The 26,131-nt window shown below is 37.9% G+C and overlaps 22 non-coding genes across 22 annotated transcripts; all 22 read right to left on the bottom strand.

Annotated features, from left to right (window-relative positions):
• Positions 1-20: 20 nt before the first annotated feature.
• trnav-cac (transfer RNA valine (anticodon CAC)) lies at positions 21-93 on the bottom strand. The gene has a single exon. It is a non-coding gene; the product is annotated as a tRNA-Val (tRNA).
• A 141-nt stretch (positions 94-234) lies between these two features.
• Positions 235-307, bottom strand: trnav-aac (transfer RNA valine (anticodon AAC)). The gene has a single exon. It is a non-coding gene; the product is annotated as a tRNA-Val (tRNA).
• A 561-nt stretch (positions 308-868) lies between these two features.
• Positions 869-941, bottom strand: trnai-aau (transfer RNA isoleucine (anticodon AAU)). Its single transcript has one exon. It is a non-coding gene; the product is annotated as a tRNA-Ile (tRNA).
• A 355-nt stretch (positions 942-1,296) lies between these two features.
• On the bottom strand, positions 1,297-1,369 carry trnav-uac (transfer RNA valine (anticodon UAC)). The gene has a single exon. It is a non-coding gene; the product is annotated as a tRNA-Val (tRNA).
• A 5,829-nt stretch (positions 1,370-7,198) lies between these two features.
• Positions 7,199-7,271, bottom strand: trnav-uac (transfer RNA valine (anticodon UAC)). The gene has a single exon. It is a non-coding gene; the product is annotated as a tRNA-Val (tRNA).
• A 133-nt stretch (positions 7,272-7,404) lies between these two features.
• trnav-cac (transfer RNA valine (anticodon CAC)) lies at positions 7,405-7,477 on the bottom strand. The gene has a single exon. It is a non-coding gene; the product is annotated as a tRNA-Val (tRNA).
• A 355-nt stretch (positions 7,478-7,832) lies between these two features.
• Positions 7,833-7,905, bottom strand: trnav-uac (transfer RNA valine (anticodon UAC)). Its single transcript has one exon. It is a non-coding gene; the product is annotated as a tRNA-Val (tRNA).
• Positions 7,906-8,260: 355 nt separating this feature from the next.
• On the bottom strand, positions 8,261-8,333 carry trnav-aac (transfer RNA valine (anticodon AAC)). Its single transcript has one exon. It is a non-coding gene; the product is annotated as a tRNA-Val (tRNA).
• A 141-nt stretch (positions 8,334-8,474) lies between these two features.
• Positions 8,475-8,547, bottom strand: trnav-aac (transfer RNA valine (anticodon AAC)). The gene has a single exon. It is a non-coding gene; the product is annotated as a tRNA-Val (tRNA).
• A 133-nt stretch (positions 8,548-8,680) lies between these two features.
• trnav-cac (transfer RNA valine (anticodon CAC)) lies at positions 8,681-8,753 on the bottom strand. Its single transcript has one exon. It is a non-coding gene; the product is annotated as a tRNA-Val (tRNA).
• A 141-nt stretch (positions 8,754-8,894) lies between these two features.
• Positions 8,895-8,967, bottom strand: trnav-aac (transfer RNA valine (anticodon AAC)). Its single transcript has one exon. It is a non-coding gene; the product is annotated as a tRNA-Val (tRNA).
• A 561-nt stretch (positions 8,968-9,528) lies between these two features.
• On the bottom strand, positions 9,529-9,601 carry trnav-uac (transfer RNA valine (anticodon UAC)). Its single transcript has one exon. It is a non-coding gene; the product is annotated as a tRNA-Val (tRNA).
• A 347-nt stretch (positions 9,602-9,948) lies between these two features.
• On the bottom strand, positions 9,949-10,021 carry trnav-cac (transfer RNA valine (anticodon CAC)). Its single transcript has one exon. It is a non-coding gene; the product is annotated as a tRNA-Val (tRNA).
• A 141-nt stretch (positions 10,022-10,162) lies between these two features.
• trnav-aac (transfer RNA valine (anticodon AAC)) lies at positions 10,163-10,235 on the bottom strand. Its single transcript has one exon. It is a non-coding gene; the product is annotated as a tRNA-Val (tRNA).
• A 561-nt stretch (positions 10,236-10,796) lies between these two features.
• Positions 10,797-10,869, bottom strand: trnav-uac (transfer RNA valine (anticodon UAC)). Its single transcript has one exon. It is a non-coding gene; the product is annotated as a tRNA-Val (tRNA).
• Positions 10,870-11,216: 347 nt separating this feature from the next.
• On the bottom strand, positions 11,217-11,289 carry trnav-cac (transfer RNA valine (anticodon CAC)). Its single transcript has one exon. It is a non-coding gene; the product is annotated as a tRNA-Val (tRNA).
• A 569-nt stretch (positions 11,290-11,858) lies between these two features.
• trnav-uac (transfer RNA valine (anticodon UAC)) lies at positions 11,859-11,931 on the bottom strand. Its single transcript has one exon. It is a non-coding gene; the product is annotated as a tRNA-Val (tRNA).
• Positions 11,932-17,754: 5,823 nt separating this feature from the next.
• Positions 17,755-17,827, bottom strand: trnav-uac (transfer RNA valine (anticodon UAC)). The gene has a single exon. It is a non-coding gene; the product is annotated as a tRNA-Val (tRNA).
• Positions 17,828-18,174: 347 nt separating this feature from the next.
• trnav-aac (transfer RNA valine (anticodon AAC)) lies at positions 18,175-18,247 on the bottom strand. Its single transcript has one exon. It is a non-coding gene; the product is annotated as a tRNA-Val (tRNA).
• Positions 18,248-19,870: 1,623 nt separating this feature from the next.
• Positions 19,871-19,943, bottom strand: trnav-uac (transfer RNA valine (anticodon UAC)). The gene has a single exon. It is a non-coding gene; the product is annotated as a tRNA-Val (tRNA).
• Positions 19,944-20,076: 133 nt separating this feature from the next.
• trnav-cac (transfer RNA valine (anticodon CAC)) lies at positions 20,077-20,149 on the bottom strand. The gene has a single exon. It is a non-coding gene; the product is annotated as a tRNA-Val (tRNA).
• A 141-nt stretch (positions 20,150-20,290) lies between these two features.
• trnav-aac (transfer RNA valine (anticodon AAC)) lies at positions 20,291-20,363 on the bottom strand. Its single transcript has one exon. It is a non-coding gene; the product is annotated as a tRNA-Val (tRNA).
• Between the last annotated feature and the right edge of the window lie 5,768 nt (positions 20,364-26,131).

Raw genomic sequence — 26,131 nt, 5'->3', positions numbered from 1 at the left:
CACAATGTGTCAATGAGTGTTGTTTCCGCCCGGTTTCGAACCAGGGACCTTTCGCGTGTGAAGCAAACGTGATAACCACTACACTACAGAAACTGCTGCTACATTTAGCTGCGAGGAGTAAACCGAATTTTACAGATATTCATGGCACGTATTCGAATTTCCAAAATACAGAATTCATGAAAATAACAATTCTTTGTTGAAAGTACAGTACCTACTGCACGTGTCAAAGAGCTCTGTTTCCGCCCGGTTTCGAACCGAGGACCTTTCGCGTGTTAAGCGAACGTGATAACCACTACACTACAGAAACTTCTGCAACAATTATCTGCAAGGAGTAAACCGAATTTTACAGATATTCATGGCACGCGTTCAAATTTCCAAAATTAGGCATTTATGAAAATAACTATTCTCTGTTAATAGTACAGTACCTACTGCACGTGTCAAAGAGCACTGTTTCCTCCCAGTTTCAAACTGAGGACCTTTCACGTGTAAAGAGAACGTGATAACCACTACACTACAGAAACTGCTGCTTGATTTTTCTGCAAGGAGTAAACCGAATTTTAAAAATATTCATGGCACGTATTCGAATTTCCAAAATAAAGAATTCATGAAATTTTCTGTTACCACTATGGTACTTCAGAATGTGTCAATGAGCGTTGTTTCCGCCCGGTTTCGAACCAGGGACCTTTCGCGTGTGAAGCAAACGTGATAACCACTAGACCACAGAAACTACTGCTACAATTAGCTGCGAGGAGTAAATCGAATTTTACAGATATTCATGGCACGTATTCGAATTTCCAAAATACAGAATTCATGAAAATAACAATTCTTTGTTGAAAGTACAGTACCTACTGCACGTGTCAAAGAGCTCTGTTTCCGCCCGGTTTCAAACCGAGGACCTTTCGCATATTAAGCAAACGTGATAACCGCTACACTACAGAAACTGCTTCAACAATTATCTGCAAGGAGTAAACCGAATTTTACAGATATTCATGGCACGTGTTCAAATTTCCAAAATTAGGCATTTATGAAAGTAACTATTCTCTGTTAATAGTACAGTACCTACTGCACATGTCAAAGAGCACTGTTTCCTCCCGGTTTCAAACTGAGGACCTTTCACGTGTAAAGCGAACGTGATAACCACTACACTACAGACACTGCTGCTACATTCAGCTGCAAGGAGTAAACCGAATTTTACAGATATTCATGGCACGTGTTGAAATTTCCAAATTTAGGCATTTATGAAAATAACTATTCTCTTTTAAAAGTACTGTACCTACTGCAGGTGTCAAAGAGCACTGTTTCCGCCCGGTTTCGAACCGAGGACCTTTCGCGTGTAAAGCGAACGTGATAACCACTACACTACAGAAACTTCTGCTTGATTTTCCTGCAAGAAGTAAACCGAATTTTACAGATATTCAGGGCACGTATTCGAATTTCCAAAATAAAGAATTCATGAAATTTTCTGTTACCACTACGGTAAATCACAATGTGTCAATGAGTGTTGTTTCCGCCCGGTTTCGAACCAGGGACCTTTCGCGTGTGAAGCAAACGTGATTTATTTTTTTTATTTTTTTTTTATTATCAAAAATGTTTGTTTACAATATTTACAGTACAATCTACTGTTTACAGTACAATCCACAGAGAACAATACAGAAGACACTAGACTAACAGAGGCAGGTGAACAATTCACCCCCTATCAAATTATCAACAAAGAAAATATCAAAACAGTGCTTTCAAAAATTATAAGTGATACCTCCACTCTCCTCTCGTGAAATTAACCCACTCCCTTCAACAAAAGACTCATCAAAATGTTCCATCCCATAATTAAACAACATATCTATGTGTTTACTGAACAGTGCTATAAAGATACTCCACACCTGAACCCTCTTTCTGTCAAAAGAAACATAATTCCTCCTACAAAAAATAGCATACCTCACAAAACTCAAAACCATATTCAACAAACACACATTAGCACCCTCACATTTACCAGACACTCCAAATAACAAAAGTTCCTCCCACGCATACTTTTTCACGAAATCTCCCCCCCAGTTTCTACATAACATTTCCTTAACTTTACAAAAAAAATATTTTAAATCCTCACATTCTATAAACAAATGCATAAGAGTTTCCGGGAAACGTCCACATACGTCGCATTCCCTTTCTATCTCACAATTAATTTTCTTTAGCACCACCTTTGTAAATATTCTATTATGTCTTAGTTTGAAATCATTATTTTCACACTCCTTACTATTATATTTTACATTTAAATTTCCCCATATCTTTTTTTCATCCAATTCCGGAAAAACTACTTTCCAAAATTTCTCAGCAGCCGGCCTTCTACACACTTTTCCTACCATTATTCTATACAATCTTTTCACTGGTATACTAGATAAATGTACTTTCTTCTTACTGCTACCAATGAACAAATTAGGAAATACAAATAAATCTTCTCTTTCAACTTCACTATTTATTAAATCAACCCATGCTCTTGGTATACTATTCTTTATCTTGTCATACATATTATTCACTGTTCCCCTTCCCACCTCTTCATCCCATTCATTGATTATGTCAAAAATAGCTTCCCCAGGTAAAAACCCTGGAATTACCTCATATGTATAATCTTTTATTTGCCGTAGACCTGCACTCATAAATACTTTATTATACAAAACTTTTTCTTTGTTCTTGATTTTCTCATTCAGAAATATAGGTTGATTCATAATCAGGTCAATATGTCCACATTCATAATATACATTAGGCAACAACTCTGCCCATGCATTTAGCACCTCTTTATAAAAATCTGGTACCTTTTCAAACATTGCCCTTTTAAGCCCCATCAATAAACCATTATCCTCACAACCACCACTCTCCTCTAAGTAGACTCTAAAGAAGTGTTTCCAGCCATAATCTTCACTGTCATACAAATATTTCTTTACTGTTTTTATCCTAATAGCTTTTCTTTTGACACCTAAATCTACAAGTTTTAAACCTCCATCCACATAGTCAGCAATCAATGTTTTCTGAGATATTCTCACTCCTTTACCATCCCATATAAAATTTGACACCACATTATTCAATTCATTTAGGACCCACTCCGGCATGTCCAGGACTCCCAAAACATACACAAATTTGGATAATACCAAAGCATTTGCAACAATTACTTTCCCTTGTAACTTTAGTTTTCTATTTTTCCAGAAATTCAACGTTAGCTTGACTTTATTAAGGATCCCAGTCCAAGTTATATCTTTTGCCTCTTTCTCCTTTACACCAATGTTTACTCCCAGCACTTTAATAAAATCCTTTGCGCTCTTGAATGGAATCTCACACCCGTTTACATTGATATCCCCAACAAACATTATTTCAGTCTTCTCTATATTAACTTTAGCACCCGATGCCTTGCCATATATATCTATGATCCCCATAATGCTTCCAATACTTTCTATATCCTTCACAGTACAAGTAGTGTCATCAGCGTACTGATGTACAACACTGACACCACCACCTGGGATTCCAACACCCCTTACTTCTTTATTACTATTTATCAATGTAGCTAACGGTTCTGTAGAAACACTGTACAGCAGAGCTGACAAAGGACAGCCCTGCCTTACTGACCTCTCCACAGGGAAAGTATCTGTTAACACTCCGTTACATTTAACACAACTTTTAGCCCCACTATACAACAGGTTGATCCAAGATACAAACTTTGGCCCAAACCCAAACCTCTCCAAAGTCTGTAATAAAAAGCTGTGCTCCACTCTATCGAAAGCTTTGTTAAAGTCCAAACTTAAAACTATACCACCTTCATTTTTCATTTGATTAACAACATCCCTAATTGTACAAATGACATCTGCAATATCTCTTCCAGGTATGCCGTAGGCTTGTGTTGATTCAATAATACTCCCAATCACCTTTTTCATCCTATTCGCTAACACTTTAGTCAGTATCTTATAATCCGAATTTAGAAGGCTAATAGGCCTATAATTTTCTAACTTTAATCTACTGCCCCTATTTTTGAATAAGATCGTTAACATTCCAGTTGACATAGACTCAGGGATTTCCTTATTCTCTTCCATATAATGAAACACCCTCACTAAAATGGGTGCCAAAATATCTACAAAGACTTTATAGAACTCATTTGTTAAACCATCCAAACCCGGACTTTTATTACCTTGCGTGCTAACAATTGCTTCCTTGATTTCCATAATCGAAATCTCTTCATCACACATCATTCTATCTGCCTGCGATACTTTGGCACTAATTGTATCCAACACTTTTACAACACACACTTTATCTACATCATTCTTTTTGTAAAGATTTCTGTAAAAGGTTTCAACTGTCTCTAAGATCCCAACAAAATCGTTTACCTTTACACCTCTTTCATCTTCCAACTCTACAATGTAACTCTTAGTTTGTTTTCTTTTTTCCAGACCCCAAAAAAAGGATGTACATTTCTCTCCCTCCAAAGCGTACTGTGCCCTGCTCCTAACAATAGCACCCAAACATTTATTTTTTTCATAACGACCCAGCTCTGCATGGATTTTCAAATAATTCACAACATCATAGTCTGGATCCGTATCAGCCTTTTCAAGTTCATGCAACATCCTATTCCTAAGCATTATTTCTTTCTGCTTATCTAAACGGTTATGATTTTTTGCGTACCTAATACTCCTATTTTTTACTTTTACTTTCACTTCCTCCCACCATAAACACACATTCTCTTTTAACAGTACATTAGACATTTCATCATTAATACATTCAACAATTTCATTTCTATATCCTTCCTCCTTTAACAGACTGGCATTTAAACACCAGACACCTCCCCCTCTCCTCTCCACACCAAAACCCATTTGAAATGACATTACTGCATGATCACTATATGCTGTAAAGGTATATGACACCTTCTTAACATTCTGCACCAATTCTTGTTTTGCTAGACATAAATCAATTCTGCTTTGTTTTAATTCCTTTAGAACCACCTGCCTTCTAGAGAATACTCTTCTGTTTGGATTTTCAGCCCTCCATATATCTACTAGATTCTCCTCATTCATAAGTTTCCATAATGCATTTCTAGAAGAGTCATATCTGAATTTAGCACAACTAGAGGCATCCATTCTACTACACCTCACATTAAAATCTCCTATCAGTATACAGTTTTCTGAGCACAGTGTTTTTAATTTGTGAAACATTTCTCTCCTTTCAGATTCAATGTTTGAAGCATAAACATTAATTAAACGAAAAACTACATTTTGAACTTCAAATTCAATTACAATAAGTCTGCCATCATTGTCAGCATATATTTCTTTTACATTTTGCACCACATCATTTTTTTTATCAAAATAGCCACACCACATGTTTTATCCCCTCCATGACTACAAAAAATTTAATCTGACCATTTACTCTTAATCTCCTGCATTTTGGAGTCTGTCCAATTGGTCTCTTGAAAACACAACATGTCTGCCTTAACAGACACTAATACCTGCTCAAATTTGCTCATGTTTCTCAAACTGTTACCATTTAGGGATGCGACTGTAATCATTATGAATGTGTGCAGAAGTATAATCAGAGCCAAACAAGTCCTTAAAAATCCTACTTTTTCTTTTTTCCAAAACCCATCATCTCCCTGGTTTTCGACAATGACCTCTTATTTTTTACAAACAACTGAAGATCCTCACTATCTATTTCATCATCCGTCTCTTTATTTGGATTTTTGGGGGGATCGGCGGGGAAGCCTTTTGAAAAGTGCGCTTTAACAGTGCCCGTGACTTCAGTGGACCCAGCCCACTCTTTGGTGTAATTTTTACACAGGCTTAAAGCTGGCTCAGGCACCTGAGAAGCACCTTGCACCATCTCTACCTGTGTATGTCTTTCACCCATCATGTGCTGCTGTTCCACCTTGTCAGCAGCAGAGACTAAAACGGCGTCTCGTGCTTTGCCAGGAGACATTACAGGCTCTTCAAGCTTATCTGCCACTGTCTCTGGAGTCACACTCTCCATGTCACTCTCATCCTCCCTCTCCATAGGCACACTCCCCTCTTCCTCAGACGTGAGGTCCATTGTTTGCAAAAGTAAGTGATTTTCTCCCTTATTACAGCTACATCTAACTTTAGGTCTGTCACACATTTTGCACACATTTCCTATGTTCCGACATTCTCTGGCATAATGCCCTTGTTCACTACATTTGTGGCATGTGAATTCCGGACATTCCTTAAGTATGTGCCCCGGCTGAATACATAATCTACATACCTTCACTTGATTGTCGTGGATTACACGAAAATATTCAAATCCCTCGACAGTGTTAAATTTTGTAGAATATGGCAAGGATTGCACATTGTCTGTAAACTTTACCTTGCAAAATCTTGTCCCATCTACAATGTCCGTTCCTGGCCACATCCTCCTCTTGATTGGCGTGGTCGCCTTCACCTTCCAGCCTTTTAGTTTCTCTTCTATCTCCTCATCCGTAATGTATGCGGGCAAGTTCAAAAAGGACACCACCAGCTCATCGTTCCCTAGTTCTTTAGCCATGATTTGACAGTTCTTTATCTTTAGCCCGTCTATTAGTCTTTCTTTTCCATTTACATGAGACATTGTTACTTCATACTTATTCCCGTCTTTCATTCGACATCCCAGTATTGTTCCGCAAACTTCCTTTATTCCTCTCAGCAATTCCATCGTTGTTATTTTCCCTTCTCCACTTATTTCCACGTTCACCGTCAGTTCCTTCTCATATGTTCTTTTTTTCAGTTCTTCGTTTAACATTCTGATTTCACTGTTGTCCTTTCTCGTCGTCGTTTGTATTCTTGATGTCGAAGCCATGTTGTCCGTCCGGTTATTTTAAGCAATATCCCCCAAACAGCTCACGCTGATGGGGGACAATAGCAAAAACGTTTCACAGAAACTTCACTACAGTCACTCACAAACTTTCAAACTTATAAGTCAACTAGACCTCCAAAAAAAAACGATATTCTCTCTCAAGCACTCAGACACCTGCTTCTCTTCCACTTCCTGAAACTCCAAAAAGGGGCGTGTAAAGCGAACGTGATAACCACTACACTACAGAAACTGCTTCAACAATTATCTTCAAGGAGTAAACCGAATTTTACAGATATTCATGGCACGTGTTGAAATTTCCAAATTTAGGAATTTATGAAAATAACTATTCTCTTTTAAAAGTACTGTACCTACTGCACGTGTTTAAGAGCACTGTTTCAGCCCGGTTTCGAACCAAGGACCTTTCGCGTGTAAAGCGAACGTGATATCCACTACACTATAGAAACTGCTGCTTGATTTTCCTGCAAGAAGTAAACCGAATTTTACAGATATTCAGGGCACGTATTCGAATTTCCAAAATAAAGAATTCATGAAATTTTTTGTTACCACTATGGTACTTCAGAATGTGTCAATGAGCGTTGTTTCCGCCCGGTTTCGAACCAGGGACCTTTCGCGTGTGAAGCAAAAGTGATAACCACTACACTACAGAAACTGCTGCTACATTTAGCTGCGAGGAGTAAACCGAATTTTACAGATATTCATGGCACGTATTCGAATTTCCAAAATACAGAATTCATGAAAATAACAATTCTTTGTTGAAAGTACAGTACCTACTGCACGTGTCAAAGAGCTCTGTTTCCGCCCGGTTTCGAACCGAGGACCTTTCGCGTGTTAAGCGAACCTGATAACCACTACACTACAGAAACTTCTGCAACAATTATCTGCAAGGAGTAAACCGAATTTTACAGATATTCATGGCACGTGATCAAATTTCCAAAATTAGGCATTTATGAAAAAAACTATTCTCTGTTAATAGTAGAGTACCTACTGCACTTGTCAAAGAGCACTGTTTCCGCCCGGTTTCGAACCGAGGACCTTTCGCGTGTAAAGCGAACGCGATAACCACTACACTACAGAAACTGCTGCTTGATTTTCCTGCAAGAAGTAAACAGAATTTTACAGATATTCAGGGCACGTGTTCAAATTTCCAAAAGTAGGCATTTATGAAAATAACTATTCTCTGTTAATAGTACAGTACCTACTGCACATGTCAAAGAGCAGTGTTTCCTCCTGGTTTCAAACTGAGGACCTTTCACGTGTAAAGCTAACGTGATAACCACTACACTACAGAAACTGCTGCTACATTTAGCTGCAAGGAGTAAACCGAATTATTCAGATATTCATGGCACGTGTTGAAATTTCCAAATTTAGGCATTTATGAAAATAACTATTCTCTTTTAAAAGTACTGTACCTACTGCATGTGTCAAAGAGCTCTGTTTCCGCCCGGTTTTGAACCGAGGACCTTTCGCGTGTTAAGCGAACGTGATAACCACTACACTACAGAAACTTCTGCAACAATTATCTGCAAGGAGTAAACCGAATTTTACAGATATTCATGGCACGTGTTCAAATTTCCAAAATTAGGCATTTATGAAAATAACTATTCTCTGTTAATAGTAGAGTACCTACTGCAGGTGTCAAAGAGCACTGTTTCCGCCCGGTTTCGAACCGAGGACCTTTCGCTTGTTAAGCGAACGTGATAACCACTACACTACAGAAACTTCTGCTTGATGTTCCTGCAAGAAGTAAACCGAATTTTACAGATATTCAGGGCACGTATTCGAATTTCCAAAATAAAGAATTCATGAAATTTTCTGTTACCACTACGGTAAATCACAATGTGTCAATGAGTGTTGTTTCCGCCCGGTTTCGAACCAGGGACCTTTCGCGTGTGAAGCAAACGTGATAACCACTACACTACAGAAACTGCTGCTACATTTAGCTGCGAGGAGTAAACCGAATTTTACAGATATTCATGGCACGTATTCGAATTTCCAAAATACAGAATTCATGAAAATAACAATTCTTTGTTGAAAGTACAGTACCTACTGCACGTGTCAAAGAGCTCTGTTTCCGCCCGGTTTCGAACCGAGGACCTTTCGCGTGTTAAGCGAACGTGATAACCACTACACTACAGAAACTTCTGCAACAATTATCTGCAAGGAGTAAACCGAATTTTACAGATATTCATGGCACGCGTTCAAATTTCCAAAATTAGGCATTTATGAAAATAACTATTCTCTGTTAATAGTACAGTACCTACTGCACGTGTCAAAGAGCACTGTTTCCTCCCAGGTTCAAACTGAGGACCTTTCACGTGTAAAGAGAACGTGATAACCACTACACTACAGAAACTGCTGCTTGATTTTTCTGCAAGGAGTAAACCGAATTTTAAAAATATTCATGGCACGTATTCGAATTTCCAAAATAAAGAATTCATGAAATTTTCTGTTACCACTATGGTACTTCAGAATGTGTCAATGAGTGTTGTTTCCGCCCGGTTTCGAACCAGGGACCTTTCGCGTGTGAAGCAATCGTGATAACCACTAGACCACAGAAACTACTGCTACAATTAGCTGCAAGGAGTAAACCGAATTTTAAAAATATTCATGGCACGTATTCGAATTTCCAAAATACAGAATTCATGAAAATAACAATTCTTTGTTGAAAGTACAGTACCTACTGCACTTGTCAAAGAGCACTGTTTCCGCCCGGTTTCGAACCGAGGACCTTTCGCGTGTAAAGCGAACGCGATAACAACTACACTACAGAAACTGCTGCTTGATTTTCCTGCAAGAAGTAAACCGAATTTTACAGATATTCATGGCACGTGTTCAAATTTCCAAAAGTAGGCATTTATGAAAATAACTATTCTCTGTTAATAGTACAGTACCTACTGCACGTGTCAAAGAGCACTGTTTCCTCCCAGTTTCAAACTGAGGACCTTTCACGTGTAAAGCTAACGTGATAACCACTACACTACAGAAACTGCTGCTTGATTTTTCTGCAAGGAGTAAACCGAATTTTAAAAATATTCATGGCACGTATTCGAATTTCCAAAATAAAGAATTCATGAAATTTTCTGTTACCACTACGGTAAATCAGAATGTGTCAATGAGCGTTGTTTCCGCCCGGTTTCGAACCAGGGACCTTTCGCGTGTGAAGCAAACGTGATAACCACTACACTACAGAAACTGCTGCTACATTTAGCTGCGAGGAATAAACCGAATTTTACAGATATTCATGGCACGTATTCGAATTTCCAAAAAACAGAATTCAATAAAATAACAATTCTTTGTTGAAAGTACAGTACCTACTGCACGTGTCAAAGAGCTCTGTTTCCGCCCGGTTTCGAACCGAGGACCTTTCGCGTGTTAAGCGAACGTGATAACCACTACACTACAGAAACTTCTGCAACAATTATCTGCAAGGAGTAAACCGAATTTTACAGATATTCATGGCACGCGTTCAAATTTCCAAAATTAGGCATTTATGAAAATAACTATTCTCTGTTAATAGTACAGTACCTACTGCACGTGTCAAAGAGCACTGTTTCCTCCCAGTTTCAAACTGAGGACCTTTCACGTGTAAAGAGAACGTGATAACCACTACACTACAGAAACTGCTGCTTGATTTTTCTGCAAGGAGTAAACCGAATTTTAAAAATATTCATGGCACGTATTCGAATTTCCAAAATAAAGAATTCATGAAATTTTCTGTTACCACTATGGTACTTCAGAATGTGTCAATGAGCGTTGTTTCCGCCCGGTTTCGAACCAGGGACCTTTCGCGTGTGAAGCAATCGTGATAACCACTAGACCACAGAAACTACTGCTACAATTAGCTGCAAGGAGTAAACCGAATTTTAAAAATATTCATGGCACGTATTCGAATTTCCAAAATACAGAATTCATGAAAATAACAATTCTTTGTTGAAAGTACAGTACCTACTGCACTTGTCAAAGAGCACTGTTTCCGCCCGGTTTCGAACCGAGGACCTTTCGCGTGTAAAGCGAACGCGATAACAACTACACTACAGAAACTGCTGCTTGATTTTCCTGCAAGAAGTAAACCGAATTTTACAGATATTCATGGCACGTGTTCAAATTTCCAAAAGTAGGCATTTATGAAAATAACTATTCTCTGTTAATAGTACAGTACCTACTGCACGTGTCAAAGAGCACTGTTTCCTCCCAGTTTCAAACTGAGGACCTTTCACGTGTAAAGCTAACGTGATAACCACTACACTACAGAAACTGCTGCTTGATTTTTCTGCAAGGAGTAAACCGAATTTTAAAAATATTCATGGCACGTATTCGAATTTCCAAAATAAAGAATTCATGAAATTTTCTGTTACCACTACGGTAAATCAGAATGTGTCAATGAGCGTTGTTTCCGCCCGGTTTCGAACCAGGGACCTTTCGCGTGTGAAGCAAACGTGATAACCACTACACTACAGAAACTGCTGCTACATTTAGCTGCGAGGAATAAACCGAATTTTACAGATATTCATGGCACGTATTCGAATTTCCAAAAAACAGAATTCAATAAAATAACAATTCTTTGTTGAAAGTACAGTACCTACTGCACTTGTCAAAGAGCACTGTTTCCGCCCGGTTTCGAACCGAGGACCTTTCGCGTGTTAAGCAAACGTGATAACCGCTACACTACAGAAACTGCTTCAACAATTATCTGCAAGGAGTAAACCGAAGTTTACAGATATTCATGGCACGTGTTCAAATTTCCAAAATTAGGCATTTATGAAAATAACTATTCTCTGTTAATAGTACAGTACCTACTGCACATGTCAAAGAGCACTGTTTCCTCCCGGTTTCAAACTGAGGACCTTTCACGTGTAAAGCGAACGTGATAACCACTACACTACAGACACTGCTGCTACATTCCGCTGCAAGGAGTAAACCGAATTTTACAGATATTCATGGCACATGTTGAAATTTCCAAATTTAGGCATTTATGAAAATAACTATTCTCTTTTAAAAGTTCTGTACCTACTGCAGGTGTCAAAGAGCACTGTTTCCGCCCGGTTTCGAACCGAGGACCTTTCGCGTGTAAAGCGAACGTGATAACCACTACACTACAGAAACTTCTGCTTGATTTTCCTGCAAGAAGTAAACCGAATTTTACAGATATTCAGGGCACGTATTCGAATTTCCAAAATAAAGAATTCATGAAATTTTCTGTTACCACTACGGTAAATCACAATGTGTCAATGAGTGTTGTTTCCGCCCGGTTTCGAACCAGGGACCTTTCGCGTGTGAAGCAAACGTGATTTTTTTTTTTTTTTTTTTTTTTTTTATTATCAAAAATGTTTGTTTACAATATTTACAGTACAATCTACTGTTTACAGTACAATCCACAGAGAACAATACAGAAGACACTAGACTAACAGAGGCAGGTGAACAATTCACCCCCTATCAAATTATCAACAAAGAAAATATCAAAACAGTGCTTTCAAAAATTATAAGTGATACCTCCACTCTCCTCTCGTGAAATTAACCCACTCCCTTCAACAAAAGACTCATCAAAATGTTCCATCCCATAATTAAACAACATATCTATGTGTTTACTGAACAGTGCTATAAAGATACTCCACACCTGAACCCTCTTTCTGTCAAAAGAAACATAATTCCTCCTACAAAAAATAGCATACCTCACAAAACTCAAAACCATATTCAACAAACACACATTAGCACCCTCACATTTACCAGACACTCCAAATAACAAAAGTTCCTCCCACGCATACTTTTTCACGAAATCTCCCCCCCAGTTTCTACATAACATTTCCTTAACTTTACAAAAAAAATATTTTAAATCCTCACATTCTATAAACAAATGCATAAGAGTTTCCGGGAAACGTCCACATACGTCGCATTCCCTTTCTATCTCACAATTAATTTTCTTTAGCACCACCTTTGTAAATATTCTATTATGTCTTAGTTTGAAATCATTATTTTCACACTCCTTACTATTATATTTTACATTTAAATTTCCCCATATCTTTTTTTCATCCAATTCCGGAAAAACTACTTTCCAAAATTTCTCAGCAGCCGGCCTTCTACACACTTTTCCTACCATTATTCTATACAATCTTTTCACTGGTATACTAGATAAATGTACTTTCTTCTTACTGCTACCAATGAACAAATTAGGAAATACAAATAAATCTTCTCTTTCAACTTCACTATTTATTAAATCAACCCATGCTCTTGGTATACTATTCTTTATCTTGTCATACATATTATTCACTGTTCCCCTTCCCACCTCTTCATCCCATTCATTGATTATGTCAAAAATAGCTTCCCCAGGTAAAAACAATGGAATTACCTCATATGTATAATCTTTTATTTGCCGTAGACCTGCACTCATAAATACTTTATTATACAAAACTTTTTCTTTGTTCTTGATTTTCTCATTCAGAAATATAGGTTGATTCATAATCAGGTCAATATGTCCACATTCATAATATACATTAGGCAACAACTCTGCCCATGCATTTAGCACCTCTTTATAAAAATCTGGTACCTTTTCAAACATTGCCCTTTTAAGCCCCATCAATAAACCATTATCCTCACAACCACCACTCTCCTCTAAGTAGACTCTAAAGAAGTGTTTCCAGCCATAATCTTCACTGTCATACAAATATTTCTTTACTGTTTTTATCCTAATAGCTTTTCTTTTGACATCTAAATCTACAAGTTTTAAACCTCCATCCACATAGTCAGCAATCAATGTTTTCTGAGATATTCTCACTCCTTTACCATCCCATATAAAATTTGACACCACATTATTCAATTCATTTAGGACCCACTCCGGCATGTCCAGGACTCCCAAAACATACACAAATTTGGATAATACCAAAGCATTTGCAACAATTACTTTCCCTTGTAACTTTAGTTTTCTATTTTTCCAGAAATTCAACGTTAGCTTGACTTTATTAAGGATCCCAGTCCAAGTTATATCTTTTGCCTCTTTCTCCTTTACACCAATGTTTACTCCCAGCACTTTAATAAAATCCTTTGCGCTCTTGAATGGAATCTCACACCCGTTTACATTGATATCCCCAACAAACATTATTTCAGTCTTCTCTATATTAACTTTAGCACCCGATGCCTTGCCATATATATCTATGATCCCCATAATGCTTCCAATACTTTCTATATCCTTCACAGTACAAGTAGTGTCATCAGCGTACTGATGTACAACACTGACACCACCACCTGGGATTCCAACACCCCTTACTTCTTTATTACTATTTATCAATGTAGCTAACGGTTCTGTAGAAACACTGTACAGCAGAGCTGACAAAGGACAGCCCTGCCTTACTGACCTCTCCACAGGGAAAGTATCTGTTAACACTCCGTTACATTTAACACAACTTTTAGCCCCACTATACAACAGGTTGATCCAAGATACAAACTTTGGCCCAAACCCAAACCTCTCCAAAGTCTGTAATAAAAAGCTGTGCTCCACTCTATCGAAAGCTTTGTTAAAGTCCAAACTTAAAACTATACCACCTTCATTTTTCATTTGATTAACAACATCCCTAATTGTACAAATTACATCTGCAATATCTCTTCCAGGTATGCCGTAGGCTTGTGTTGATTCAATAATGCTCCCAATCACCTTTTTCATCCTATTCGCTAACACTTTAGTCAGTATCTTATAATCCGAATTTAGAAGGCTAATAGGCCTATAATTTTCTAACTTTAATCTACTGCCCCTATTTTTGAATAAGATCGTTAACATTCCAGTTGACATAGACTCAGGGATTTCCTTATTCTCTTCCATATAATGAAACACCCTCACTAAAATGGGTGCCAAAATATCTACAAAGACTTTATAGAACTCATTTGTTAAACCATCCAAACCCGGACTTTTATTACCTTGCGTGCTAACAATTGCTTCCTTGATTTCCATAATCGAAATCTCTTGATCACACATCATTCTATCTGCCTGCGATACTTTGGCACTAATTGTATCCAACACTTTTACAACACACACTTTATCTACATCATTCTTTTTGTAAAGATTTCTGTAAAAGGTTTCAACTGTCTCTAAGATCCCAACAAAATCGTTTACCTTTACACCTCTTTCATCTTCCAACTCTACAATGTAACTCTTAGTTTGTTTTCTTTTTTCCAGACCCCAAAAAAAGGATGTACATTTCTCTCCCTCCAAAGCGTACTGTGCCCTGCTCCTAACAATAGCACCCAAACATTTATTTTTTTCATAACGACCCAGCTCTGCATGGATTTTCAAATAATTCACAACATCATAGTCTGGATCCGTATCAGCCTTTTCAAGTTCATGCAACATCCTATTCCTAAGCATTATTTCTTTCTGCTTATCTAAACGGTTATGATTTTTTGCGTACCTAATACTCCTATTTTTTACTTTCACTTCCTCCCACCATAAACACACATTCTCTTTTAACAGTACATTAGACATTTCATCATTAATACATTCAACAATTTCATTTCTATATCCTTCCTCCTTTAACAGACTGGCATTTAAACACCAGACACCTCCCCCTCTCCTCTCCACACCAAAACCCATTTGAAATGACATTACTGCATGATCACTATATGCTGTAAAGGTATATGACACCTTCTTAACATTCTGCACCAATTCTTGTTTTGCTAGACATAAATCAATTCTGCTTTGTTTTAATTCCTTTAGAACCACCTGCCTTCTAGAGAATACTCTTCTGTTTGGATTTTCAGCCCTCCATATATCTACTAGATTCTCCTCATTCATAAGTTTCCATAATGCATTTCTAGAAGAGTCATATCTGAATTTAGCACAACTAGAGGCATCCATTCTACTACACCTCACATTAAAATCTCCTATCAGTATACAGTTTTCTGAGCACAGTGTTTTTAATTTGTGAAACATTTCTCTCCTTTCAGATTCAATGTTTGAAGCATAAACATTAATTAAACGAAAAACTACATTTTGAACTTCAAATTCAATTACAATAAGTCTGCCATCATTGTCAGCATATATTTCTTTTACATTTTGCACCACATCATTTTTTATCAAAATAGCCACACCACATGTTTTATCCCCTCCATGACTACAAAAAATTTAATCTGACCATTTACTCTTAATCTCCTGCATTTTGGAGTCTGTCCAATTGGTCTCTTGAAAACACAACATGTCTGCCTTAACAGACACTAATACCTGCTCAAATTTGCTCATGTTTCTCAAACTGTTACCATTTAGGGATGCGACTGTAATCATTATGAATGTGTGCAGAAGTATAATCAGAGCCAAACAAGTCCTTAAAAATCCTACTTTTTCTTTTTTCCTAAACCCATCATCTCCCTGGTTTTCGACAATGACCTCTTATTTTTTACAAACAACTGAAGATCCTCACTATCTATTTCATCATCCGTCTCTTTATTTGGATTTTTGGGGGGATCGGCGGGGAAGCCTTTTGAAAAGTGCGCTTTAACAGTGCCCGTGACTTCAGTGGACCCAGCCCACTCTTTGGTGTAATTTTTACACAGGCTTAAAGCTGGCTCAGGCACCTGAGAAGCACCTTGCACCATCTCTACCTGTGTATGTCTTTCACCCATCATGTGCTGCTGTTCCACCTTGTCAGCAGCAGAGACTAAAACGGCGTCTCGTGCTTGCCAGGAGACATTACAGGCTCTTCAAGCTTATCTGCCACTGTCTCTGGAGTCACACTCTCCATGTCACTCTCATCCTCCCTCTCCATAGGCACACTCCCCTCTTCCTCAGACGTGAGGTCCATTGTTTGCAAAAGTAAGTGATTTTCTCCCTTATTACAGCTACATCTAACTTTAGGTCTGTCACACATTTTGCACACATTTCCTATGTTCCGACATTCTCTGGCATAATGCCCTTGTTCACTACATTTGTGGCATGTGAATTCCGGACATTCCTTAAGTATGTGCCCCGGCTGAATACATAATCTACATACCTTCACTTGATTGTTGTGGATTACACGAAAATATTCAAATCCCTCGACAGTGTTAAATTTTGTAGAATATGGCAAGGATTGCACATTGTCTGTAAACTTTACCTTGCAAAATCTTGTCCCATCTACAATGTCCGTTCCTGGCCACATCCTCCTCTTGATTGGCGTGGTCGCCTTCACCTTCCAGCCTTTTAGTTTCTCTTCTATCTCCTCATCCGTAATGTATGCGGGCAAGTTCAAAAAGGACACCACCAGCTCATCGTTCCCTAGTTCTTTAGCCATGATTTGACAGTTCTTTATCTTTAGCCCGTCTATTAGTCTTTCTTTTCCATTTACATGAGACATTGTTACTTCATACTTATTCCCGTCTTTCATTCGACATCCCAGTATTGTTCCGCAAACTTCCTTTATTCCTCTCAGCAATTCCATCGTTGTTATTTTCCCTTCTCCACTTATTTCCACGTTCACCGTCAGTTCCTTCTCATATGTTCTTTTTTTCAGTTCTTCGTTTAACATTCTGATTTCACTGTTGTCCTTTCTCGTCGTCGTTTGTATTCTTGATGTCGAAGCCATGTTGTCCGTCCGGTTATTTTAAGCAATATCCCCCAAACAGCTCACGCTGATGGGGGACAATAGCAAAAACGTTTCACAGAAACTTCACTACAGTCACTCACAAACTTTCAAACTTATAAGTCAACTAGACCTCCAAAAAAAAACGATATTCTCTCTCAAGCACTCAGACACCTGCTTCTCTTCCACTTCCTGAAACTCCAAAAAGGGGCGTGTAAAGCGAACGTGATAACCGCTACACTACAGAAACTGCTTCAACAATTATCTTCAAGGAGTAAACCGAATTTTACAGATATTCATGGCACGTGTTGAAATTTCCAAATTTAGGAATTTATGAAAATAACTATTCTCTTTTAAAAGTACTGTACCTACTGCACGTGTTTAAGAGCACTGTTTCAGCCCGGTTTCGAACCAAGGACCTTTCGCGTGTAAAGCGAACGTGATATCCACTACACTATAGAAACTGCTGCTTGATTTTCCTGCAAGAAGTAAACCGAATTTTACAGATATTCAGGGCACGTATTCGAATTTCCAAAATAAAGAATTCATGAAATTTTTTGTTACCACTATGGTACTTCAGAATGTGTCAATGAGCGTTGTTTCCGCCCGGTTTCGAACCAGGGACCTTTCGCGTGTGAAGCAAAAGTGATAACCACTATACCACAGAAACTACTGCTACAATTAGCTGCGAGGAGTAAACCGAATTTTACAGATATTCATGGCACGTATTCGAATTTCCAAAATACAGAATTCATGAAAATAACAATTCTTTGTTGAAAGTACAGTACCTACTGCACGTGTCAAAGAGCTCTGTTTCCGCCCGGTTTCGAACCGAGGACCTTTCGCGTGTTAAGCGAACGTGATAACCGCTACACTACAGAAACTGCTTCAACAATTATCTGCTAGGAGTAAACCGAATTTTACAGATATTCATGGCACGTGTTCAAATTTCCAAAATTAGGCATTTATGAAAATAACTATTCTCTGTTAATAGTACAGTACCTACTGCACGTGTCAAAGAGCACTGTTTCCTCCCAGTTTCAAACTGAGGACCTTTCACGTGTAAAGAGAACGTGATAACCACTACACTACAGAAACTGCTGCTTGATTTTTCTGCAAGGAGTAAACCGAATTTTAAAAATATTCATGGCACGTATTCGAATTTCCAAAATAAAGAATTCATGAAATTTTCTGTTACCACTATGGTAGTTCAGAATGTGTCAATGAGTGTTGTTTCCGCCCGGTTTCGAACCAGGGACCTTTCGCGTGTGAAGCAATCGTGATAACCACTAGACCACAGAAACTACTGCTACAATTAGCTGCAAGGAGTAAACCGAATTTTAAAAATATTCATGGCACGTATTCGAATTTCCAAAATACAGAATTCATGAAAATAACAATTCTTTGTTGAAAGTACAGTACCTACTGCACTTGTCAAAGAGCACTGTTTCCGCCCGGTTTCGAACCGAGGACCTTTCGAGTGTAAAGCGAACGCGATAACAACTACACTACAGAAACTGCTGCTTGATTTTCCTGCAAGAAGTAAACCGAATTTTACAGATATTCATGGCACGTGTTCAAATTTCCAAAAGTAGGCATTTATGAAAATAACTATTCTCTGTTAATAGTACAGTACCTACTGCACGTGTCAAAGAGCACTGTTTCCTCCCAGTTTCAAACTGAGGACCTTTCACGTGTAAAGCTAACGTGATAACCACTACACTACAGAAACTGCTGCTTGATTTTTCTGCAAGGAGTAAACCGAATTTTAAAAATATTCATGGCACGTATTCGAATTTCCAAAATAAAGAATTCATGAAATTTTCTGTTACCACTACGGTAAATCAGAATGTGTCAATGAGCGTTGTTTCCGCCCGGTTTCGAACCAGGGACCTTTCGCGTGTGAAGCAAACGTGATAACCACTAGACCACAGAAACTACTGCTACAATTAGCTGCGAGGAGTAAATCGAATTTTACAGATATTCATGGCACGTATTCGAATTTCCAAAATACAGAATTCATGAAAATAACAATTCTTTGTTGAAAGTACAGTACCTACTGCACGTGTCAAAGAGCTCTGTTTCCGCCCGGTTTCAAACCGAGGACCTTTCGCGTGTTAAGCAAACGTGATAACCGCTACACTACAGAAACTGCTTCAACAATTATCTGCAAGGAGTAAACCGAATTTTACAGATATTCATGGCACGTGTTCAAATTTCCAAAATTAGGCATTTATGAAAATAACTATTCTCTGTTAATAGTACAGTACCTACTGCACATGTCAAAGAGCACTGTTTCCTCCCGGTTTCAAACTGAGGACCTTTCACGTGTAAAGCGAACGTGATAACCACTACACTACAGACACTGCTGCTACATTCCGCTGCAAGGAGTAAACCGAATTTTACAGATATTCATGGCACGTGTTGAAATTTCCAAATTTAGGCATTTATGAAAATAACTATTCTCTTTTAAAAGTACTGTACCTACTGCAGGTGTCAAAGAGCACTGTTTCCGCCCGGTTTCGAACCGAGGACCTTTCGCGTGTAAAGCGAACGGGATAACCACTACACTACAGAAACTTCTGCTTGATTTTCCTGCAAGAAGTAAACCGAATTTTACAGATATTCAGGGCACGTATTCGAATTTCCAAAATAAAGAATTCATGAAATTTTCTGTTACCACTACGGTAAATCACAATGTGTCAATGAGTGTTGTTTCCGCCCGGTTTCGAACCAGGGACCTTTCGCGTGTGAAGCAAACGTGATAACCACTACACTACAGAAACTGCTGCTACATTTAGCTGCGAGAAGTAAACCGAATTTTACAGATATTCATGGCACGTATTCGAATTTCCAAAATACAGAATTCATGAAAATAACAATTCTTTGTTGAAAGTACAGTACCTACTGCACGTGTCAAAGAGCTCTGTTTCCGCCCGGTTTCGAACCGAGGACCTTTCGCGTGTTAAGCGAACGTGATAACCACTACACTACAGAAACTTCTGCAACAATTATCTGCAAGGAGTAAACCGAATTTTACAGATATTCATGGCACGCGTTCAAATTTCCAAAATTAGGCATTTATGAAAATAACTATTCTCTGTTAATAGTACAGTACCTACTGCACGTGTCAAAGAGCACTGTTTCCTCCCAGTTTCAAACTGAGGACCTTTCACGTGTAAAGAGAACGTGATAACCACTACACTACAGAAACTGCTGCTTGATTTTTCTGCAAGGAGTAAACCGAATTTTAAAAATATTCATGGCACGTATTCGAATTTCCAAAATAAAGAATTCATGAAATTTTCTGTTACCACTATGGTACTTCAGAATGTGTCAATGAGCGTTGTTTCCGCCCGGTTTCGAACCAGGGACCTTTCGCGTGTGAAGCAAACGTGATTTTTTTTTTTTTTTTTTTTTTTTTTATTATCAAAAATGTTTGTTTACAATATTTACAGTACAATCTACTGTTTACAGTACAATCCACAGAGAACAATACAGAAGACACTAGACTAACAGAGGCAGGTGAACAATTCACCCCCTATCAAATTATCAACAAAGAAAATATCAAAACAGTGCTTTCAAAAATTATAAGTGATACCTCCACTCTCCTCTCGTGAAATTAACCCACTCCCTTCAACAAAAGACTCATCAAAATGTTCCATCCCATAATTAAACAACATATCTATGTGTTTACTGAACAGTGCTATAAAGATACTCCACACCTGAACCCTCTTTCTGTCAAAAGAAACATAATTCCTCCTACAAAAAATAGCATACCTCACAAAACTCAAAACCATATTCAACAAACACACATTAGCACCCTCACATTTACCAGACACTCCAAATAACAAAAGTTCCTCCCACGCATACTTTTTCACAAAATCTCCCCCCCAGTTTCTACATAACATTTCCTTAACTTTACAAAAAAAATATTTTAAATCCTCACATTCTATAAACAAATGCATAAGAGTTTCCGGGAAACGTCCACATACGTCGCATTCCCTTTCTATCTCACAATTAATTTTCTTTAGCACCACCTTTGTAAATATTCTATTATGTCTTAGTTTGAAATCATTATTTTCACACTCCTTACTATTATATTTTACATTTAAATTTCCCCATATCTTTTTTTCATCCAATTCCGGAAAAACTACTTTCCAAAATTTCTCAGCAGCCGGCCTTCTACACACTTTTCCTACCATTATTCTATACAATCTTTTCACTGGTATACTAGATAAATGTACTTTCTTCTTACTGCTACCAATGAACAAATTAGGAAATACAAATAAATCTTCTCTTTCAACTTCACTATTTATTAAATCAACCCATGCTCTTGGTATACTATTCTTTATCTTGTCATACATATTATTCACTGTTCCCCTTCCCACCTCTTCATCCCATTCATTGATTATGTCAAAAATAGCTTCCCCAGGTAAAAACCCTGGAATTACCTCATAAGTATAATCTTTTATTTGCCGTAGACCTGCACTCATAAATACTTTATTATACAAAACTTTTTCTTTGTTCTTGATTTTCTCATTCAGAAATATAGGTTGATTCATAATCAGGTCAATATGTCCACATTCATAATATACATTAGGCAACAACTCTGCCCATGCATTTAGCACCTCTTTATAAAAATCTGGTACCTTTTCAAACATTGCCCTTTTAAGCCCCATCAATAAACCATTATCCTCACAACCACCACTCTCCTCTAAGTAGACTCTAAAGAAGTGTTTCCAGCCATAATCTTCACTGTCATACAAATATTTCTTTACTGTTTTTATCCTAATAGCTTTTCTTTTGACATCTAAATCTACAAGTTTTAAACCTCCATCCACATAGTCAGCAATCAATGTTTTCTGAGATATTCTCACTCCTTTACCATCCCAAATAAAATTTGACACCACATTATTCAATTCATTTAGGACCCACTCCGGCATGTCCAGGACTCCCAAAACATACACAAATTTGGATAATACCAAAGCATTTGCAACAATTACTTTCCCTTGTAACTTTAGTTTTCTATTTTTCCAGAAATTCAACGTTAGCTTGACTTTATTAAGGATCCCAGTCCAAGTTATATCTTTTGCCTCTTTCTCCTTTACACCAATGTTTACTCCCAGCACTTTAATAAAATCCGTTGCGCTCTTGAATGGAATCTCACACCCGTTTACATTGATATCCCCAACAAACATTATTTCAGTCTTCTCTATATTAACTTTAGCACCCGATGCCTTGCCATATATATCTATGATCCCCATAATGCTTCCAATACTTTCTATATCCTTCACAGTACAAGTAGTGTCATCAGCGTACTGATGTACAACACTGACACCACCACCTGGGATTCCAACACCCCTTACTTCTTTATTACTATTTATCAATGTAGCTAACGGTTCTGTAGAAACACTGTACAGCAGAGCTGACAAAGGACAGCCCTGCCTTACTGACCTCTCCACAGGGAAAGTATCTGTTAACACTCCGTTACATTTAACACAACTTTTAGCCCCACTATACAACAGGTTGATCCAAGATACAAACTTTGGCCCAAACCCAAACCTCTCCAAAGTCTGTAATAAAAAGCTGTGCTCCACTCTATCGAAAGCTTTGTTAAAGTCCAAACTTAAAACTATACCACCTTCATTTTTCATTTGATTAACAACATCCCTAATTGTACAAATTACATCTGCAATATCTCTTCCAGGTATGCCGTAGGCTTGTGTTGATTCAATAATACTCCCAATCACCTTTTTCATCCTATTCGCTAACACTTTAGTCAGTATCTTATAATCCGAATTTAGAAGGCTAATAGGCCTATAATTTTCTAACTTTAATCTACTGCCCCTATTTTTGAATAAGATCGTTAACATTCCAGTTGACATAGACTCAGGGATTTCCTTATTCTCTTCCATATAATGAAACACCCTCACTAAAATGGGTGCCAAAATATCTACAAAGACTTTATAGAACTCATTTGTTAAACCATCCAAACCCGGACTTTTATTACCTTGCGTGCTAACAATTGCTTCCTTGATTTCCATAATCGAAATCTCTTCATCACACATCATTCTATCTGCCTGCGATACTTTGGCACTAATTGTATCCAACACTTTTACAACACACACTTTATCTACATCATTCTTTTTGTAAAGATTTCTGTAAAAGGTTTCAACTGTCTCTAAGATCCCAACAAAATCGTTTACCTTTACACCTCTTTCATCTTCCAACTCTACAATGTAACTCTTAGTTTGTTTTCTTTTTTCCAGACCCAAAAAAAAGGATGTACATTTCTCTCCCTCCAAAGCGTACTGTGCCCTGCTCCTAACAATAGCACCCAAACATTTATTTTTTTCATAACGACCCAGCTCTGCATGGATTTTCAAATAATTCACAACATCATAGTCTGGATCCGTATCAGCCTTTTCAAGTTCATGCAACATCCTATTCCTAAGCATTATTTCTTTCTGCTTATCTAAACGGTTATGATTTTTTGCGTACCTAATACTCCTATTTTTTACTTTTACTTTCACTTCCTCCCACCATAAACACACATTCTCTTTTAACAGTACATTAGACATTTCATCATTAATACATTCAACAATTTCATTTCTATATCCTTCCTCCTTTAACAGACTGGCATTTAAACACCAGACACCTCCCCCTCTCCTCTCCACACCAAAACCCATTTGAAATGACATTACTGCATGATCACTATATGCTGTAAAGGTATATGACACCTTCTTAACATTCTGCACCAATTCTTGTTTTGCTAGACATAAATCAATTCTGCTTTGTTTTAATTCCTTTAGAACCACCTGCCTTCTAGAGAATACTCTTCTGTTTGGATTTTCAGCCCTCCATATATCTACTAGATTCTCCTCATTCATAAGTTTCCATAATGCATTTCTAGAAGAGTCATATCTGAATTTAGCACAACTAGAGGCATCCATTCTACTACACCTCACATTAAAATCTCCTATCAGTATACAGTTTTCTGAGCACAGTGTTTTTAATTTGTGAAACATTTCTCTCCTTTCAGATTCAATGTTTGAAGCATAAACATTAATTAAACGAAAAACTACATTTTGAACTTCAAATTCAATTACAATAAGTCTGCCATCATTGTCAGCATATATTTCTTTTACATTTTGCACCACATCATTTTTTATCAAAATAGCCACACCACATGTTTTATCCCCTCCATGACTACAAAAAATTAAATCTGACCATTTACTCTTAATCTCCTGCATTTTGGAGTCTGTCCAATTGGTCTCTTGAAAACACAACATGTCTGCCTTAACAGACACTAATACCTGCTCAAATTTGCTCATGTTTCTCAAACTGTTACCATTTAGGGATGCGACTGTAATCATTATGAATGTGTGCAGAAGTATAATCAGAGCCAAACAAGTCCTTAAAAATCCTACTTTTTCTTTTTTCCAAAACCCATCATCTCCCTGGTTTTCGACAATGACCTCTTATTTTTTACAAACAACTGAAGATCCTCACTATCTATTTCATCATCCGTCTCTTTATTTGGATTTTTGGGGGGATCGGCGGGGAAGCCTTTTGAAAAGTGCGCTTTAACAGTGCCCGTGACTTCAGTGGACCCAGCCCACTCTTTGGTGTAATTTTTACACAGGCTTAAAGCTGGCTCAGGCACCTGAGAAGCACCTTGCACCATCTCTACCTGTGTATGTCTTTCACCCATCATGTGCTGCTGTTCCACCTTGTCAGCAGCAGAGACTAAAACGGCGTCTCGTGCTTTGCCAGGAGACATTACAGGCTCTTCAAGCTTATCTGCCACTGTCTCTGGAGTCACACTCTCCATGTCACTCTCATCCTCCCTCTCCATAGGCACACTCCCCTCTTCCTCAGACGTGAGGTCCATTGTTTGCAAAAGTAAGTGATTTTCTCCCTTATTACAGCTACATCTAACTTTAGGTCTGTCACACATTTTGCACACATTTCCTATGTTCCGACATTCTCTGGCATAATGCCCTTGTTCACTACATTTGTGGCATGTGAATTCCGGACATTCCTTAAGTATGTGCCCCGGCTGAATACATAATCTACATACCTTCACTTGATTGTCGTGGATTACACGAAAATATTCAAATCCCTCGACAGTGTTAAATTTTGTAGAATATGGCAAGGATTGCACATTGTCTGTAAACTTTACCTTGCAAAATCTTGTCCCATCTACAATGTCCGTTCCTGGCCACATCCTCCTCTTGATTGGCGTGGTCGCCTTCACCTTCCAGCCTTTTAGTTTCTCTTCTATCTCCTCATCCGTAATGTATGCGGGCAAGTTCAAAAAGGACACCACCAGCTCATCGTTCCCTAGTTCTTTAGCCATGATTTGACAGTTCTTTATCTTTAGCCCGTCTATTAGTCTTTCTTTTCCATTTACATGAGACATTGTTACTTCATACTTATTCCCGTCTTTCATTCGACATCCCAGTATTGTTCCGCAAACTTCCTTTATTCCTCTCAGCAATTCCATCGTTGTTATTTTCCCTTCTCCACTTATTTCCACGTTCACCGTCAGTTCCTTCTCATATGTTCTTTTTTTCAGTTCTTCGTTTAACATTCTGATTTCACTGTTGTCCTTTCTCGTCGTCGTTTGTATTCTTGATGTCGAAGCCATGTTGTCCGTCCGGTTATTTTAAGCAATATCCCCCAAACAGCTCACGCTGATGGGGGACAATAGCAAAAACGTTTCACAGAAACTTCACTACAGTCACTCACAAACTTTCAAA

Source organism: Salmo salar, chromosome 07 (genome assembly GCF_965601325.2).
Source record: "Salmo salar chromosome 07, fSalSal1, whole genome shotgun sequence".
NCBI classification, from domain to species: Eukaryota; Metazoa; Chordata; class Actinopteri; order Salmoniformes; family Salmonidae; genus Salmo; species Salmo salar.
The sequence above is the reverse complement of the archived record's forward strand: the minus strand, read 5'-3'. Positions and strand labels throughout refer to the sequence as shown.